The 21048-nt window shown below is 40.3% G+C and overlaps 1 long non-coding RNA gene across 1 annotated transcript; it reads right to left on the reverse strand.

The window, feature by feature from the left end:
- Positions 1–4108: 4108 nt before the first annotated feature.
- LOC142041534 (uncharacterized) lies at positions 4109–12723 on the reverse strand. The gene is made up of 3 exons (XR_012653491.1): positions 12106–12723; positions 5635–5804; positions 4109–4317 (listed from the first exon to the last, which is right to left on the reverse strand). It is a non-coding gene; the product is annotated as an uncharacterized LOC142041534 (long non-coding RNA).
- Between the last annotated feature and the right edge of the window lie 8325 nt (positions 12724–21048).

Here is a 21048-nt window from a genome sequence, read left to right on the forward strand (position 1 = left end):
AGCCGAGGGAAAAGGGAGTGTCTCTTAATTAGCTCCACTTTTGCCATACATATGTTGAGTGTATCACTGAAGATGTTTTCCCTCCTCCCTGAGATCAGGGAGACCTGTGATCATAGAAATGTTTGTTTTCCCTTTAAAATACATCAAGTTCCTAATTTCAGGAAGGGCTGGAAAAATCTCCATTAAATATGTCCCAGTGGGATCTCTTCTCCCTGGTACAGCTTTGAATGCAAAGTTTTTCTCTAGGGGTTTATTTGCTGTTAAGATGAATAAGGAAGGCTACTGAAGGTTTTATTCTTGAAACAAATTTTTTTTTTTCCAGAATTACCTAGTAAAAAACTGTTTGCAGGAGGTGCTGTTCCACCCTGAAGGATATGCTCCTGAGGGGTGGCACATCTTTCCCACAATTACAGCACATTAACTTGACATACAAAACAAGGTCCCAGTCTAACACGATCAGACTGTGGCACGGCTCAGCTGCCACTTTAAGCATTCTATCTGTAATAGAAAAACAAACAAACAAAACCCCTCCTGTGTAGAATTCCTGCTGTTGCAGCACTGAAGTAAGTTTAACCTTGTTGTAAGTAAAGGTACGGGTAAAAGTGTTGTGTTTGAACATGCTGTCTTTGCTTACCTGGTCTATGTTTTGCCTACAGGCTGATCTTTCATAGCAGAACAGCAACAGTGGTCTGTGAGTCACTACAGACATAAATCCTCAATGAAAAAAGATATATGGAAAATAGTATCTTGCTGTCCTATTTCTAAAACAACTTTTTATGCTGCTGTTATGAGAAATACTGTTAATTATGCATATATGTTTCCACTGCTTTTTAATAATTTGATTGCTCGTTAGCCAAGAAGTTTATATACCAGGAAAGGAAAACCAGAAAGTCAAAAGCAGCCTGTCCCATATCCCACAGTAGAAGGTAAAATGCTGGAGAGCCTCTCGGCCCTGTGCTGGAGGTCTGGGAGCCTGCAAAGTCCTGGGAGCCACCTTTCTATTTTCTCTGCTGTCCTCTCACCCTGAGGGGCTTGCCTGAGAAACAGCCAGTGGTTTTTAAAAGTTTCCCTTTTATACAGGAACTAATTCTACCATGTTAAATTTGATTTATTTATAATGTGCAAGACTACTTCAGTTCTTGTAATAGTACTATCCCTAAAACTGTGGCAAAACCAGAGATCCTTCTGAGTAATAAAGAGAGAGAGAGAAAAGAAAAATTTGTTTTTACAAGCTGACAAATAAGTGATTCAACACAGTTGTTTACTTGCAATTTAGAGAAATGAAGGAAGGGAGTATGGCTATAGCAATAAATGTAAAAAGATTCTGTGCAAGACCACAGAGAAGGCGGCGGCAATTTTTTAGTTTAAACAAGACCTGTTTCAGTAGCATTTTCCATAGATTTCACTCTTATGCATACTGAGTCTTTTCTACTCATAAGCACAAACATGTATGTGTCTGAGCAGGTTTATTTATGGTTACGAGGAGGACGGGGGCACCAGACATCAAGGTCAGGGCCTCGAGGGCACTCATAGACCTTAATGGCCCTGACCAGCCTCACCCAAGGCCTCCCCCTAGCCCCTGGCCCAGCTCCACCCTGCGGCTTCAGGCCCTGCCTGAGTTATGTCAGGTCACGGTGGTCCCCAGCCCATCTACAGCCGTGCCTCTCCTTAGCCGTAGACCCCACTGGTTGGGACTCTGAGCTGCAAACTGACTTCCTGGCTTGACCTGGGACCTGCTTTGTCAGTCTAGACCGGCCCGGTCATCAACAGCTGTGTCCGACCCTGATTATGGCCACCAGACCTGATCCTCATCCTGACCCTGACCAGGGAATTGGTTTTCCAGCTTGACCTTGGACCTGTCTCATCACCACAGACCTGTCCGATGAGCTGGACTCTTGGTTGAGCCTGGCTGCCACCCACCAGCATGCCCTGCTCCCCAACTTGTTTGTACTAACCTGTTTCCTTTCCATTTTTCCACATCATCTTGATCACCTATCTAAAGAAGGAATCAGCAAGTCGGAGGAAGTGACCCCAGAAGTACAAGATGCCAGTGAAATACCACTAAAGCCTTTCTCAATGAAACAGCCAAGTGCTAAGAGAATTTCCTCAACTGAGAGGCTCTCGACACTCTTCTCTTTATCTTCCAAGGCTTACTTGCTATTCTTCAGGAGATTGGAGAGAAAGTGTGTAAAAATTTGCATCTGAAGATTGTGCTTGAGTGTCTGTGAATGAGACGTGGAAGCTTGAAAACACCCACAGTGAAAGGATGGATCTTCAACATAATATTTGCAGTACTACGATGTAACTTCAGACTGTTTTGAAAAAAATGCGGAAATGGCAGTCGGATTTGTGAATGTTACTTTTAATAGAAGTAATGTTCCTATAAGAAATTATTATGAAATTTTATCTAAAGGATGTACAGTATGACATAGAAAAATGGTAATCCTACTTGGAAAAAGAAAAATCACTTTAAACAAGCATTATTAGGTGTGGTGGCCAGAATTGTTCAGAGAAGAGGTGGGTGTTAGTGTGGGTGTCAGGGCCCTGAGGGCACCATTGGACCTTACTGTCCCTACCAGGCCTCCCCCGGGGCCTCTCCCCACCCCTGCCCACCGGCTCTGGACCTCGTTTCAGCTCAGGCTAGAAGTATTACTCTGAGCACTGCAAGCTGAAAAAAATCAATCCTGTCAGTTTAAAAGAGAGATTTCAGCACCGAGATTTATGCAGACCCAGGGTAAACAACTCTAAAAAGGAGGCACAGTAGGTGTCTGTAATGGACAACAACAAAAAAGACAGAGTACAGAAAAAACAATTAAGAAAGCCCATATAATTGGGTTTTCGTATATTGGGTAGCCCTATAATAAAAGGGCTATCACGCAAGAAATTAAATTTTAAAAGTTAAACTGGATTTTCAAAAACACAATAGAAACACTCTTGCAGCAATTCCTGGTCTGAGCAAATGGGTAAGTTGTGATGAATAAATATTGTCAGTTATGACCAAGAATATTGTGTGGTGTAATTGAGAGCTTGCACTTTCCTCTTAGTAATAAGCTGCTGTTTCCCAACAATAAAATAAATATGATTTTGCAGATGACATTATGGGCTCCTCTTCTGGAAGTAATAAAATGAAAATGCTTTTACCAGTATATAAATTACAGGAATTTAGTTTGATGTGGACACTCCAAAATGTATTCTGCTCTGGAAAAATAGTAGTCATACTATTACTTTAAACCTGAATGCCTGGTCCAGCTTAAGAACTCTTGGAACAAACTACTTTGGCAATACAGACATACCTAGGCAACACAGAGTTAATTCTGAAAGATTTCTTAAAGGTATCTGGATTTAAATGTTCCTACCACAGAAAATTTTAGAATTAAGTCTTTTCCTTCCACATTGTTAAATAGTTTTATATTTTGAAAAAGCCAACTATCATATATAAAATAATATTGGAAAGTAGCTGCTGCTTTTTCAAGCCTGAGCCTACCAGAGGACAAATGATGTCTTTATGGAGAGAAATAGGGCCCTCTTCAATCCAGTCCTTCACTCATTCTCTTTGGCCATGGACAATTTAGTAGCCACCACTATGGAAACAGCCCTCAATTCTTAAAACTGTCCTTCAAAAAGTATCCAATTGTGATTCTTTTAAGAGACACAGGTTATAAGCCTGTTATCCTCTCAAAACCTGGGGTGAAACAGACTGGGAAAAATGGGGGAGGAGAGAGAACTTATGCTTTGCTGTTCTTTTGATTACCAGGATTTTGACTAAATGCCAACTATATTGATCAGAGTGACAGCAACCAACTTACTTACTAAATGTTTAAATGAAAACAACTCTCCAAAGGGCAGATTTAAGTTTACCCAGTAAAATTAAACTTTGTGCCATGATACTTCAAAAACATTCAATGTATGTGAAAAACAGTGACAGGGAAAAATTAACCAAGTTTCTTCAGAATCAGAAGCAAACCCAGCTTGTCAAGTCTCTAGAAACACCACAGAATATTGATACTGTTGGTCAGGAAGCGTTGGATGATATTGTATGATACAACAGAATGCTTTAGGAAAAAAGCTAAAGAGCTCTTTAATAAGATGGCATAAACACATTTCTTCTGGAATGACAAAGGACTTTTTGTCTTCTAGGGGACTGCTGTTGGTGATTCTAATATTCATGATTTAGTCTGCAGGGTCCTCAAAATGAACTTTTTGCCAGTGAAAGCCCACCTGAACATTGGGAAAGTTGTGATGAAAGTCCTGGCCAAAGAGAACACTTCCATAGTCAAGGAAAAAGCTTTCACTCAGATTGTCAGACAAGGTGACCACCTATAAAACAGAAAGTAATTTAAAAAATGAATTACTTACTGTGTCATACTTTCAGTCTTTAAATAAAACCATCTGTCTCTTCAAAATGTTATGATACGTAGTTGGTTTGGGGGTTTTTCAAAACATTTTTCCTTTAAACCAACAAAAGTGTTTTTATTGAAAATTATAAGCATGACAAATCTTGGAAGAAATGTATGACGGGGTTTGCTGAAACTTGTTTTCCCCTTACAGAAATGTCAAACACACCCAGGCTCTGCATGCAGGCCCTATCACTTCACTGCTTCCTACAGTTTGCCCTGTAGCACTTCACATTTCTCAGAGCTTTTGGTGCCAGGACCACGATGATGTTTAGGTATATATAAGCCACTAGGGGCCGTAATAGACCTGTAGAAATAAAAATGAGTAATAAACTGTGATCATAACAGGTACACACTGAAAAGAACCATTAAATAATCAAGCCTGCTTTTTTGTGACAGCCAGGATCTGTGTACAGACCCAGGGCACAGGCTGTTATTCCAGTTCAGGGAACTCCATAAATGTGTGTTTAATTTTGAACACGTTTGACAGTTCTTTCGCAAACTGAGCTGATTTCCTGACTCAGATACAGAGTTGACAAATCAAATTACAAAAGATCAGTTAACCTGTCAGACAATCACACATTTTGGAAGAACGCCATTTCCAAAACAGAATGGTATACACTATGGTGCTGCTGAAGCTTAATATAAAAATGACACACTTAAATGCTGCCCTTTAATTAGGAAAGAACTTTATGGAAAAAAAGGACTTGCATTTAGCACAGTTCTTGGGCTCTTTGTATTTCAGAGTCATTTCAGGAGACAGTTAATGTATTGTTTTTCCTAGCCCATTAGCATAGTACAATATATTTAGTTTGTCAGATATGTAAAAAATGGCACTGCACCTTTATGCAGCAGGCACTTATGCCTTATTATCCCTGTTTTTACATGCTTGATTATTCTTGCATTTGGAGAAAGAGTCATAGTTTATTATTTTGATTCTGTAGTTTATTCACTAGGTGTATTGCTCAACTCTGAGGTGCACATTTCTCTCCTATTTATAATGACTTAATAACACTTCTTTGTGTGACTGTGGAGTGTAATCCACCCAGCCTGCCCTATCTATCTGCATATTTCTGGCTGTAGAAATTAAATTTGGTTTAAATGTTCATACTCATTAGACCCATATTTGATAGTAATGGGTCATGAGACCGATTTTAAAGAGACATGGGCTGGGAGTCAGTCACAGAAATGCCATGTGGGAAGGCAAAAGGAAACCGAAGACAAACTTCCTTGGTAGTACCTGTTTACGCTGACAGAGGTGAGGGGAGACCCATGCCCACGTCCATGCCACTCAACCATTCCTGCTGACAATCCCTATACTTGTGCCGTGGTAGGAATCCAGTGTGGGCCCATATGGATAACAGCTGCGTGAACTGTAAAGTTGTCAAACCAAATTCATCCCATATAGAACTGCAAAGACATATCAAAAATAAATTTATCTTCATGTTTTCTCAAGTAGAAGGTGTTGTCAAGACTCAGGTGGAAAGGATACTGTCACTATAGCATGAGTAGCCACATGTGACCTCCAAAAACCAGAGCAACTGCAGCATTCTAAAAAATGGAGACAGAAAAGCTGCTGCACTAAATCCCCTCATCTACATACTTGCTAATGCAAGGAAAGGGTACAAAATTTTCTTTCAGGGGAGCAGTATGGTGATGAAGCTGTGCAGATTTGTCTACAGTTCCCTGTTGAAGGTCGGTTCACAATGGATGGACTGTGTGCCTGCATAGTTGGATTTCTGAATCTAGCAATAACATTTCTGTACTACTGCTGGTTGTAAGAACATAGGAAAAATCAAAACCAGCAACATTGTTAAGAAAACCACCGGTTTTTATGGGATATTCTGGATACTTTTGTTAGAAAAACCAGCACAATGATTTAACATTTTTTAACAATCAAATTCCAGGGGTGGGATTCAGCTCCAGACTTTAGGTACATACATATAGGCATCTAAATGGAGGGCCTTGGTTCACTGGCTCTGTTGCCATCTGAGATGCTGTAAGGCATCCTGCCTGAGCTTCAGCTGCTTCTCCAGAAGGGCACAGATCTCCCATATGCCCCATGTCATATCTGCCAGCCTTGTGCAGATGCTTCTATACCCTAAGGCACTAGATGTTTATGTTTAATCCCCCTGGAAACTGTAAAGCTATTTGGCTCACTTTGAAAGAGACATCTCATTTAGTCATCTGAATCCCCCTCTAGAGTCCATTAGCTGTATCGACTGGATCTCCACTCGCTCTAACGGGAGCATGACATGTAGATATGACATTTAAGTGCCTACAAGCTGAAACTGACTGTCCCACATCCCTCCCCAAAGAGTTTAATGCTTACAAATGTAAAAGCTTAATAAGAGGCATGTGAAAACATGGACCTAAAAAGCTTCACTGAGCCTTTCAGCAGATTAGTGTTCTAGTTTCACTTCATTTAGCAATCCTTTAAATCATTTTTACATCAACAATAACACTCAGGAAACAGGTTGTTTCAGCAGATGTGGTACATTCATGGGCAAAGTTAAAGCCTAAACAAATCTTTCAGTGGCTATTTTTTGGATCCGGTTCACAAAATGTTCAGTATTCTTTAATGAAATTAGCATCTCTATTTCACATTTAAATCATACTGGTTTAACAACTCATAAAACCAACCAAACAAAAAACCCATAAAAGCTCTACACAGCTCTACAGAAGAATGGTTCCTCCCAAATTCAGAAGCTTGACAGCTGCAGCCGCTCAGTCTAACAGGCTCTGCCGCTCAGTACAGTTTGGCAGCGTAAACTTCCTACCGCAGAGCTCATGCTCATGGCTTCCAGGGGGGACGTGGATAACTATGCAACCATCGGCACTCATCTATGCAGATGTTACTTGGCACTCTCCTATTTTGCTCTCAAAGGAACAAATCAAATATGCCTGAACAATATTTAAGCTATATTTATAAGTGCCTCTTACATAAATAAATATTTTGAAGAGTAAAGGGAAAGCACCACTGGCAATCTGTAGGGGGTTTTTGGCCCATGATTTTCAACATATTCAGAAGTGATCTGAAAATGGAGTTAGAAATGACCAGGCAAAGCCTTAGTACTGGTCCTTGCCTGAGCTATGTTGCGAGTATGCCTGTGCCTGGCCATGCACCTCACTGATCTGGACACGGACCCTGACGTGCTGAGTTGACTCCCTGGCTTGACCTTGGACCTTGGATCACCACAGACTTGTGTGTCTGGTAATCACTGGCATGTGGCTGAGCTAGGTGACCACCACGGGACCTGCTCTGCTCATGCTGCTCAGGCATGGTGGGACCATGCCTTGTCAGCCAGAAGGACACCATCCCTGCCTGCCTCGCTGTCACTGCACTCCTGCCTCACCTTTCCTTGCAGAGCAGCCTTGCTGCTCCCAACAGTATGTTATCTAGTGTGTTTTCCTGTGAAGACTGTAGAATAACTGGCTAGGTAATAAAACGGCAATTAAGATTCAATGTAAATAAAGGTGAAATTAGGTATATAAGGAAAAACTATTCCAACTTTATATGTACCAGTGATGGGCTCTGAGTTGATTTTTACAGCCCATAAAGTCTGGGTGTTATGAAGAAACTGTTTCTATTATAAGATTCTTATTTAGGCATTCATCATCTGTCTAGCTAGAAATTATCCCTTGAGTGCAAATAGGAGCAACTGAAAGTAAAAGCAACAAAAGCTCCCGTGCTATTGTTGTATACCACGATGTTGTATACACGTATGTTGTCCGGCTAGATGGCTACGTGTAGAGCTTTAATAGTAGCAGTACTCGGCTTTCTACCCCCAGACCGTAAAAGGTCTATGAGGAATTTATACTGCTGTGTCATTCAGTAAAGTCCAAAGAGAATGTGCTATGCTCTGGCTTTCCTTGTCTGGCACAGAAGAAAACTGCATGCATTCATTCACATCAATCTGTATTGATTGGGTTTTCCATACTATCCAGTCCCTCAACAGCCTTGTGACATCAGGAAAATAGTAGCACCTTCACTGCGCAGAAAGGGTAAATAAAGCAAAGAACATCTGAGTAGCTTAGCTTCTCTTAGAAGACCCAGAACACTTGCTTCCTTTTAAACACAGCAACTCAAATACTGCTAAACCTTGAAATCCAGTCTTCGCTGGAGTTTTGCTGTAGATGTCGACAAGGCTTAGGTTTCAGCTGATTGCAATAATTCAGACATGGAAAGAAGGTAGCTCCTTTTAGGGAGGAGTAAAACTGTAAGAAACATGTCTAATCACACTGAGTGTTCACAGAAGCACACCATGGCAAGACTGTGTCCTTTCATCAGTCACTGCTTCTTGCTTGGGATAGCGTCCACAGGTTCAGAGAAAAACAAATATGAATTCAAATTTGGAGTGACAAAAAGCTTCTGTTTTTCCTACTATTTATTATTGTTACTGTGTTTCATTGTAAATCTGTGCTTACTGTTGTGCCATAAAAATTGGCATAATACGGCATATTATGCTATTGAATGAGATACAAAGACAACATAAAAGACAGGTCTTGCTTGAAAAGGAACTAAAGAACAGGAGAAAACCCAGGATACACAGTGAGAGATTTCAGTTTAAACTTGGGAAAAATGAAGAGGCATTTGGGTTGCTATTTATGTTCTTACAGAGGAGAAGAAAAAGATTTTTCCCTCATGTGGAATTGTTTTAAATGGCACAGCACAACTGAACTTGGTGGACTGAGAATCCAGACCAATAGCTTTAACTTACAACAATTTTTGTGTGTGTTTTTTTGCTTTGTTTTCCCTTCAGTCACCTTTCAAAAGCAATAACAACCAAAAGCAGCCATTCATCACCTCCTCTTTGATCCTTGCTCTTGAGAGCAGCTATTTTGCATTTTCATTCTAATCACTCCACCCCATTCCTTTCAGTAATATTAACAGGAAGCTTCCTGTTCATGGATGCCTTTCTGCAATGCATCCAATTACTGAGGCTCCAGGGAGGGGTTCAATGGGCAACAAATGCAACAGGAAAGAGAGATTGGTGTCACATATAGATTTTTAAAAGCTCTTCACAGTCCTCAAGATTGTGAGGCAGGCAAGGCAACCACTACAGGTTGGAATAGGTGGCTGCATTTTTTTAGGCCCTTGTATAGGATGAACAGATTCTGTGCCAGTTCTTGGCCAGTATGGACTGGAAAAATATGCTTTGCCAAATAAAGACCTTGGAGACATACTGTAATTCATGAAGGATGTGAGCATCAATTCAAATTTCAAAAAATGTAGTGAAAAATAAGCTGTTGAAAAACACAAACTTTCTAAAAAGACAGAAAAGCCTTTATAAATCCTGTAATAGACATACTTAATGGTATCTTTTAAAGGAATTGCAGACTAACCATATTGTGAACTATCAAATCAGCTGTCTACATGCTGATTTGATGTGCAAGGCATTTATCTGAAGAGTTCAGGCAAATGGTTCCTCGCAGTACCTAGCCTCAAACCCTGCTTGCCAACATAGTAATGGAATGCTTAAATTCAATTCATTTCCCTGACTCTTCAACAGCTCAGCACCACGCTGCATGCAGGGGAGCCTGGTGGAGCAGGGATTCACAGCGGCTCTTCTCCAGTGCTTACAGCTGCCGGGAAGAGGCTGTGCTCAGAGTACTAGAACTCTCATGAACAGGGAAGTTTCTGATGAGCTGCAGATATTTAAGGGTCCTTGCTGTAAATTTATCACCATTTCTCTTGTCTTTAGCAGCTTAAATGTGCAAGAAGCATTCACAATACATTGCTTTTGAAGTATCTCAATCATCTCAGTTGACATTCCTGTGTTGGATTAACTTTTTACTGGATAGATGGAAGCTGCCCTGGAAACTCTGAAGCTTAATTTTCTTTCGTATTCTGTGGTCTAGGATCAATATTAACAGGTGTAAATTTTGCTCCAAAAATGGTTTAAATTTGCTTAAAAATAAATGTCTTGGATTTACTTCATGACTTTCTTCAACAGTAGGAGACCATTACCTGAATGTAAGCTCACAGTTCATTACCCTGTTCACTTAACCACATCATTTTACCTCTGCAGCATGTAAATATAGAAACAATAAAAGGAGGAAGGACAGATTTTGACAAGCGAGGAACAAAACCCAAAAGCATTTGAGACTTTCATTTTACTACCATAATGCAGCCTTTGAAAGCAAGTTGGGAAAGTACTTTACAGGCTGAATAGTCTCCAAAAGCTAGAAGGCTCCTATCAACAATTATCATGGTATCAGTAGTTGCTCATACAGAATTCAATATTAACAGTTTTTCAGTAAAGAGTGCAGATGTAGAAGCTGTGTTTGTTTATATTATATCCATTTGCATGCCTTCAGAGACCTTTCTTCTGACTCAAGGCGACATATGAGGAGATAAAAACTGGTGACATGAGTTCCCCTTTTCTCCTGACTTTCAAAATAAACAAACCCAACTTCTTTTTTAGAAAACAGATCCTTCAAAGACAGTGGCATACACTAGTTTGTTTTCAAATGATGTTACAAGTATTTATGCACTTATTTAGTAATTTGTCATTTTGGTCTTCCAAGAGCTTCCACTTAGAGCAATAAAGTTGTACTGTAATTTCTAAGGTACCACTGTAGTTTTTTGCCTTGTTGCCACTTATAATATCCATAGCATAGCTACATACTAGGATATGTAGATTGTTATGTAGAAGCTCTACAGCTGTGGAGGTGACATCGTTCACAAATGTTTAAATGGATACCTCTGTTGACACCACATTTAGTGAGATGAATTGATGTCATTAGTCTTCTGCAAAGGCTTCTATGTTTAACGGTGACAGAGAAACAAATTTTTCCCACAGATACACATAAACAGTACCGAAAAAACCTCACCAGCAATTTGACTCAAAGAACACTGAATAAAGAGATTAAAATCATCTAGAAATCCAGCATTACAGTAAAATCACATGCAGTTGCACTGGAAATACAAAGTTTATCTTTTTATTGGGAAGACAGCTTAGGAGTAGTAGGTGGAAAATAACAGTAATATTCAGGAGACTGAAGAATAGACAGAAGATAAGAAAAATACTCAGTGACTCCATTGCCTTGTACTTTGAGCAGTTGTTTACGTTATCACCACATGAACATAATACGCTAGTATTGTTATTAACAATGCCTCCAATTTATAGTCACTTTGCACGGGAGCAAGATCTTATTTCATAAAGTTACTAACAAATTATTGATATTAAGCATATGGTTAAGTGGATCCCCATTTAAAAAAGTTACTCAGCCAGTTTGCAAATACCTCAGTATATATAAACTGCGTCTACCCATAACCCAAACAGTTAGACGGTACTCAGGACTATTTTGTTGGATCATTTTCACTGGAAGAAAAATATCTGTTCTCTCTCTGCATATCCCAGTTGTGCAAATCATGTATCCAAAGTCCTGTTTTTTAACTACAGTAAAAACACACAACAACAGGAGGGTAACTTCCACATACAGAAGCCTAGCTCTCTTTCCAGATAGGTCTGAGTTCAGAATTTCTGATCCATGTAGCATTACAAGTACTAGATTTTACTGTTTGTTTTATTCCAGTAGTGGAAAACAGGCATGAACATGAATATGATGTTTATTATTTTCTGTTAAATGAGAATTATATAATTCTATGACAGTGATAAAAGAGAACTATATGTCATTAAGTAATGTGAATTAAAAATCCAATAGAAGATTTGAAGAAGGCTGTGAGCCAGCGACTAAGACTTACTCATTTTGGGTTCCCCTTCAGGCCACAGTACTAGTGCTCTCCAATGCTCTTTCTTACCTCCTGGTTGCTTTCATACAGTCAAGCAGTCTGATTCTTATGCAACCAAATCAACATCCTTCCCCCTCCCCATTCTAGCAATCACTCTGGTTTGATCATCCACTACAGTGGAGCTGAAGCCTCGTACAACTAGGTCAATAATACTTTACCTTCATGACACAAATGAATGACCTAGTCAGAAGTGTTCTCCCAGTTCAAAGTTACTCAAAATATGTTGCTGTGTCAACTACACACTAGTAGGCTTTGTCAGATTAGGCATTGCCTTTCTGTGCAAGTGATCTGTGAAACTCTCCACAGCTGTCTCACCACTCTTTTCACCAGTTTCTGCTACCCTCCTTCCTAGTCACTAATGCTGGTGATTGTTGGGTCTGGATGCTGCAGGTTCCAATTTAACATATTTCTTTATCTTCAGAGTCTAAGCTCAGTCAGAATTTTCCTAATCTTTTACTCAATCTCTCCATGTTTGACTTCCTCAGAGCCTGTTTTGTTCCACACTCAGCCCTTGCTCTTGCTTCCACCATCTCATGCACCAACAAGGTATCACCACAGCCCACGCTGGAGACAAAATCAGGTTTCCCAGATAAGAAGGTCATTTAGTAGGTCCTTTCCTGGTTTCCTCTTTTATCATTTTCTGGGCACAGAGCCAGGATCCGGGCATTTTGCCAGCACACATGCCGCTCTCCCACCCCACCCTGGACCTCATATCTTCATGCCTACCTCACCTCTGGAGCCTTGCCTGGGGCTGCACCCCTTGCTACACCCCTGCAGTGGAGCCACTCCTGGTCCTGGCCCAAACACCTCTGCATCAGCCCCACCTGTGAAGCCATGCCCTGGGCTGGGCTCCTCCCTGCACCCTCGGCCTTCTGCTTCCCTGCCAGCTCCCTCTCCGCATTTACCCAGCAGCAGAACCCAGCCTGGGTCCATCAAGCTGTAGTGCTTGATGGCTTGAATTTTGGATGCAGAAAAAACTTATACATAGGTACAATTATAATTTATTCTGCTTGAGAAAAGTAGAGAGCCTGGGCTGTAACAGTATGCTTCTCTCCCAGATAAGCATCAATCAGACATCTAACATGTTACGGATTTTTAGTGGATTTGTAGGTTGACATAGTGATATACCTTCCCCAGACACATCAGAGTCCTCTATAGGTACCTCTTCCAGCACAGGTGTTCCTTTTCTCTTGTGATGACTTTTGCTGCAGCAGCTGCAGAACATGATCAGCACCTGTGCTGGGTCTGGCTGGGATGGAGTTAACTTTATTCACAGCAGTCCATAGCCTGCTGTGTTTTGCATCTGTGACTAAAACAGTGTTGATAACACACCAGTGTTTTGGATGTTGTTGAGCAGTGTTTGCACAGCATCAAGGGTTGGGGTTTTTTTTCTTTTCCTCACTGTGCCCCACCAACAAGCAGGCTGGGTGTGCGGAAGAAGCTGGGAGGGGACACAACCAGGACAGCTGACCCAGACTGACTGAAGGGATAGTCCATGCCATACAATATTGTGCTCAGCAATAAAATCTCGGGGAAAGGAGGAAGAAAGCAGGATGTTTGGGGTTAAAGCATTTGTCTTCCTAAGTAATCATTATGCATGCTGGGGTCCTGCTTCCCAGGAAGTGGCTGGACATCTGCCTGCCAATGGGAAGTAGTGAATGAATTCCTTATTTTGCTTTGCTTGCACATGCAGCTTTTCTTCACCTATTAAACTGTCTTTATCTCCACCATGAGTTTTCAGGTTTTGGTACTCCCAGTGTCTCCCCTATCCCTCTTGGGAGGAGTGAGCAAGAGACTGGGTAGGGGCTCAGCTGCTGGCCAGGGTCAGCCCACTACAGTACACAAACTACCTTGGCCTTGGCTGAAAAAGTCTTTTCATTGTCATGAATTAATACAGATCTGTTCTTTGACACCAGGGCTGATGGAAAACAGGTACAAGTGTCACCATCAGGGCATGGAGGAAAAACTGGTTTTGCTCCTCATCTTGAATGAAGAGGTGTTTGAATGAAAAAGTATTTTTGGTACTCTGACCTAATCATCCATGACAAGGGTTAATTGCAAAGGCACAGAATTATTTCTGCCTCCTGTTCAAGCATCTTCTGCCAAGCATCACAGTGACAAGGAAATTAAGGAGAGAGGGAAAAATTTTTTTGTTCTGGGTAGCAGGATTCAGCTCCTCCTTAGAAACAGACTGTTTTTTCATTACTATTTTTCCCATCCCCATCTCCAGGATAGCATGTCCAGCTGCTAACAACATCATGATTTTTAAGATCATACAAAAAGTAGCTACCATCACCAGAGGCTGCCCATACAGGAGAGAGAAGATAAGGAAGATAGGCAGCTCCTAACTCCCTCCAGATTAATTTTTTGACCAGCTGGGAGCCATGCTACTACTTCCACTACTGCTGGCAGCTGCTGCTGTTGCTGAGTAATTGTGTGTCACCCAGGTAAAGCAATATGTTGCTTTTCAACGTGCTAAGTCACTTAGGTAGCCAATCCTGCCAGATTAAGGCAGTCAATCCTACTGGTGCCATTTTCTATTTCCTGGGGCAGCAACTGATCTCAAAAACAGGCTGTCAAGTATACCAGCACTACTATATAAGGATCTCTGTAATGCAATAGGACTGGTATCAAAGGACCTGCAGGGTAGGCAAGTCCTTGCAAATTAGCCTGTGATACTAGACAGAATATCCATGCTATACGTGGCACAAAATCATTATTGTACAATTTTACTAATTTGGTAATGACTGTTTCCATGATGATCATGTGGCAACATTTCCACCATCAAATCCAGAAGAGTAGATGAATGTGATTGTTTACTGAACATACACATCTTGGATAAATACCCTTGCCTTTAAAGCCCAGCCGTTACTAAGGCTTTGCCATCTTGGTTCTGTATTTTTCATTTGCTCTTAAGAAAGGCTTTTCTGTAGTTCATGTGAGCTGGTAAATAAAACAAGAAGCTAAAACTGAATAAGTTATTTTGACAGCTCTTGTGCCACCAAAAATGCTTTTACTACCATTTTTGTGCTAGTAATTAAGAAAGTGAAACTCATCCTGTCTTTATAGTGTTATAAAAATTGTGTGTAATTCTTTTGTCTGTTGAAATAGACCTGTATAAGACAAAATTTATGGATGGTATTACAGGAAAATGAGATAATATATAAATACTTCAGCATGTCACTGTACCAAAAGTTACCAGAAAATGCTGCAGTTATATCTATATATATATATGCAGCCTCTAACACCTTCCCTGTGGATTATTAACACAATTTCTCTGTTTTTCATTATTCCTCATTAAAAAAAAAAGTAATGGATTACATAGCACTGTCACATCTAATGCACTCAGACTTCATGTTTCTTTCAGTATGAAACACAAAGTCTGCAAGGTTCATTATCAAAGTGATAATTTGCAGTAAAACTACTAATGTAGTTAATTCAATTGGAACAGGAAAGACTTCTTAATTCTGCATCCCTTCAGGACCCAGAGTTTCAGTTAGCCTGCATCAAATTTTCTTAAATACAGGTTGACACAATTAGAACAATTCAAGCACAGATTTACCCAGGAAGAGAGCACCAAAGGTGCTGAAGTTACCCTACCAGTATTACGTGCTGTCATCTTTAGTACTCCCCATTAAAGAGCTCTGTAGAGCACACAGTTGTCCCTTACGCACTTACACAGACTGACTATTTGTAAGTGTCTGGATTTGGTGCTGCAATCAAAGGTAGCCAGGATGTTGAGTGGATAAAAGCTAGGAATGGCACAGCAGAGCTAGGCTACGGATAACTGCTTGTTTAGCAAAAATCTCATGCTACAAGAATGGAGTAGAGAGAATAAAAGTTAAAGCATTTGATTTTGTATCATTGTTTGTTTCTAACCTCTCAAAGCTACTTATATTTCCCCATCTAGTTAAATCCTCTTCTTTTACTACCAGGTGCACTGGAGAAGTCCTTTGCCTTCAGCCACTCCCATATCGATACAGTTCTTAGAATTTAATCCTGTTATTAATATGCAGAGTTGCTACTTCAGTCTTTAATATGCTTAAAAGAATCCTTCCAAGCTGACCTCTCTTGCCTTTGCACCAGGGTTGTCAAACGGGGGTTGGCTGGGGAAACTGTAATGCACAGTTCTCAGCGCAGAGCCAAGGAAAGTCTCACACTGCTCACACAGCTCCTGGTAATGTTCTGGCTTCAGAATCTCAAACCTGCATTACTCTGAAGCAGATTTTCAGATAGAAATAGAAAGTGAATTAGAGAATAGAAGTTTAGAGTTTAACTCTAGAGCTTGTTAATGTCACTCAGATGCTAACTCCTTCGACAGAATTCCCTCTCTCCCCTCCTTCAAGACCTCTGTACCAGTTGCACATGCAAATCAATGAACAGTGAAGCCAGTTAGATATTTAGCATGAATACAGCAAGGAGGAAAGAGAACACAAATCATTTGGCTTCATCTCTCCAATTAGTGCCAGCAGACGCTGCTGTGTTATATGTCATGGTCACAGTCATGTAAATGCATGCCACCTGTTTCCTCAATTCCCCACACTGAGATCAGGACTGGATTACACCCACGCTACATAGGAAATCTTCAATGGTTTAATTTACATAGCTGTTTATTTTCATCACCTATACTAGGCTTCTAAAGTTTTTATCAGACTTTCCAACTACAACTCCATTGTAGTCTGTGTCATAAATAGTACTATATGCCTATCGTTATCTGGGGTCTAGCACTGAGGAGCTCTGCAATACTGACGGTGCAAAGCAAGTTTCAGAGGCATCTCTTAAACAGAGCAATAACATCCTGCTGGACTTTGTTTAATATATTACACATTAATTAAAGGGCTAATCATCCTGTGGAAGGAAACAACATCTGTACTTTCTGGTGTTACTTGAATTAGAATTATTAAATACATTTATCACTAAGGATTTATCTATACTGCTCACATATTTAATTTAAAAGATTGAAGGAAAAAAAACCTAATTTACAAAAAAATCCTGTTCAAAGTATAACCTGTATTTATAGAACACCCTTTCTCATTAAGCATTGGGTATCCATTTCTCAATGAATTTAGTTAAGTATCCTTGATGAGAGAGTAAACAAAAATAATTGACAAGCCTCATTAAATTCCTCTTAAAACATACACCTATTGACTTCAATGGGAGTTGAATCAAACCCTAAATTAAGAGCTGAATTGCTCAAGATTAAAACAACTTGTTTTACAGCCTGGGGACAGTTTGTTCATTTTTATACTGTATTGGTATTCTTCTTTTATTAACTGTACAAACAGGTGGGATGGGATTCCTGTCACCTAACTTTAGACATATACAGTGTACACTTCTGAGCTAATCATGCCAGACTCCCTTTATATTCAATGGAGAGAAAGAGCCTCTTTTAAGGCATGATTCATCTGACCTATTTTAGATGTCTACTTTAGAATGAGATAAATTGTGTACTATAAGCATTTGGTTTTCTTCATTGAAAGTAAAGGTAATTAGGCAAACTCATTTAAAGGGAGCTGTCTACACTACAAGTGTTTACATTTAGCAAAATGAGAATACTTTCTCTGGCAGCTGAAGATATTTAGACTCGTCATCAATGTACGTAAAAGAGGATTAGCTAGTGAGTTGAACTGAAACACAAATGTGTCTTTTACCTGATCTTCCAGGTGGAACTTGCTTGCTATAAACAAAGCAAGGGTAAAACATTTTTATTCAATAATACTCTTTATGTTTGTTCTTCTGACATACTATATTCATAGCTGACCAACATCAATAGCCACTGATATTCAAAAGAAGGATGTGAACAGGCTGCTCCTCCAACTTCCACTGTTAAGGGTATTTATGCAAACCAAGTAGAGTAAGGATTTTGTCTTATCCTAGTGATCCTCCTGCAATAAAAGCACTCTTGGAGTTAAGCACTGAAAAAGATCACAGAATTATCCGTGATATAATTAAGTTCTAGACAATCTGCTTCTTAGCTGGAATGGAAGGCATTTTCACCCCAAAATTTATATTAATTTCCCCTGATATATTCACAGAGGCATTCTGATTTTGCTATATCATAGTTGCTGTACCTCGTCCTCCAAAACAGAGCCTGTAAATAAAACCAGTTTTCTCTGGGGCATTAATAACTGTACTTGCTTCAGGGTTTAAACAAAGCATGATATGCTTTTAACTCAAACAATATAACTAAAGATATCATTAAGTTTTTCTGTTATGCAATTTTATTTTAGATTGTGAGATTTTATTGTGTTTCATTTATTTTAACTTTCTAAATTAAATTAAAATTGAAGTAATAATTTTTGTAAGATGTACTACCTTTCTTCTTCACCCAGCACTGGAAATTATGAGATTCTAAGGACACCAATCACTGTTGCTGATAGTTACTATCTCTGATAATCTGGTTATTATTCTCTAGTAAAAGATGAGCTGATGAAACCATGAAACAAACTTCCTCACAATGGGTTACATCTACAGCTTGCAGTCAGTACACAGAAACGTTTTGTATCTCTGCAAATCTCTGTTTTGAAGATTTAAGTGTGACATATATACTATAAACCACTTGACATCACAGAAGCATAAAATAGTCTAGATTGACTTTGGGAGGTCATCAGGTTGAATCCCCTGCTCAAAGCAGGGCTGACTTCAATGTTAGATGCCCAGTGCCTTCCCCAGCCAAGTTTTGCGTATCTGCAACCTCCCTAGACAACCTGTTATAGTGTCAGGTTGGGCAGGGCTTTGAGCAACCTGGTCTACCGGAAGGTGTCCCTGCCCATGGCAGGGGGGTTGGACCAGATGATCTTTAAAGGTTCCTTCCAACCCAAACCATTCTATGATTCTATGAAATTTTTTTTTTATAATGGTGAATAAGAATTTTTTTTGATGCAATTCATGTCCATTGCCCCTTGTCCTTTTGTGGTGGACCTCCAAGAAGATCTCTCTATAACCACCCACCAGAAGCTTGTACACAACAATTAGATCCCCTGAACCTGTTCTTCAGACTGAACAAACCCATTTCTCTTAGCCTCTACTCGTGTCACAGGCTGCAGCCTCCTAGTCAGCTTTGTGCTTCTCCACTGGACTTGCTCTAGTATGCTAATGTTTCTTGTATTTGGGTGTCCAAAACTGGACACAACATTCCAGATGCAGCCTCTTGGGTTCACAAGGAATTGCCACTTTCCCCAGCCTGTTGGCTACAGTCTCACTAATGCAGACCAATATGCAGTTAGCCTTCGTTGCTGCAAGGGCATATTGCTGGCTCATGTTCAGGTTGTTCACCGTGACCCCCAGGTCCTTCCCTGAAAGGCTGCCTTCTAGCCTGCCAGTCCCCAAATTGTACAATGGCATAGTATTTTTCATGCCCAGACAGAGCTTTAGATGAGCTTTACTTGCCTTTTTTTTTTTTTTTTTTTAACTTGCCTTTTTGAACTTCAAGAGGTTTCTGTCAGGCTATTTCTCTAGCCTGTTGAGATCCCTCTGAATAGCTGCCCTGCCCTCCAGCACGTCATCTTCTCCCCACAATTTAACATCACCTGCTAATGTAGTGAGGATGCATTCATCTCATCATTCAGGTCATTAGTGAAGAAGTTAAATAGTACCAGGTTCAGTATCTAACTCAGGGGAATACCACTCCTAACTGGCTGCCAGTTAGACTTTCAGCTACTAACCAGAGCACTTTGAGCCTGATGGTCCAGTCATTTTTTCATCAGTCTTGCAGTTCACCTGTCCTGTCCATCTCTCACAAGTGTGGTTACAGGGATACAACCAAAGATGGTCTTGATAGTCTTGATAAAATCAAAATAACCAATATCCATTTCTCGCCTCTCATCCCCAAAGCAGTCATCTCATCATTGAAGGCATCCAGGTGTCTGTGGTAAAGCCACGCTGGCTGCTTTTAAATTGTATTAGTTTTCTGTGAAGAAAGAACAGATATATCACCCTACACAGCTATAGCAATTCCAGGGGCTGTAGATGGCTTTATGATGCAGCAGTCAGATTTAGCCCAGCTTTTATATAACAACACATGCAGAGGGAAACACACGGACTCTTGAGCTATGTCTATACTGTCATGTTAGCTTGGGCCTGAACTTGCATGCCTTGCCTATATTCTTCATGTGCTGGTTCACATAAGCCTGAGTCTAGCATAAACAAGAAAGCTGGCCTGATAAGGAATTAAGGTACAACTGGAAGAGTTTTGAGTTTGAACTTAATTCCTGTAAGCAGTTTGGATGTAAAAAATGCACAAGTCATTTGAATTGGCCTCTCCCAATCCTATGAAGTTGTCCCATCATACAGAGAAACCTCACCTATCCCTCTGTATGCCCTCATATCTTGTCACCACTCTGCTTCAACTCTGACACCCCTCTGTTAGCTGTAGTTGATGAGCTGCAAAACTTTTAAGACTTTGACAGTGAAGAGTGTGTGGTATCAAAAGGGGATCTGTTTGAGTCCCAAGGATATAACATTTAGCAGTATTTGTAAATATCTGGAAATTGTTTGGAGATGGTCAGTCCAACAAGATGTCATGGCAGCTGGTCATGATCACATTAGCATAACAGCTGAACAGAAGGCATAAAAGAAGATAAAACCTCAGGAAAGTCTCATCTAAGACAAGGAGCCCTCTGCAGCCACATAAAACATATATTCATGATTGTGGTTGTGGATCTAGTGTGGCAGGTGAGATCCCAGAGAGAGATCTCTAATATTGAGGCATTATTTTTCTCAAAGAATGCGCAGCTAAGACTCCACAGCTAGTCCAATTCACAGCCCATCCAGAGGCAACAGTACCCTGCCATGAGCCCATCTCCCCAGGATTCACATACATACTCTCCAGGTATGTTCATTAGAACATGCAAATGCTCATACTACTTCAGACCACACGTCCATCTAGCTCAGTAT

Source organism: Buteo buteo, chromosome 18, assembly GCF_964188355.1.
Source record: "Buteo buteo chromosome 18, bButBut1.hap1.1, whole genome shotgun sequence".
Lineage (NCBI taxonomy): Eukaryota > Metazoa > Chordata > Aves > Accipitriformes > Accipitridae > Buteo > Buteo buteo.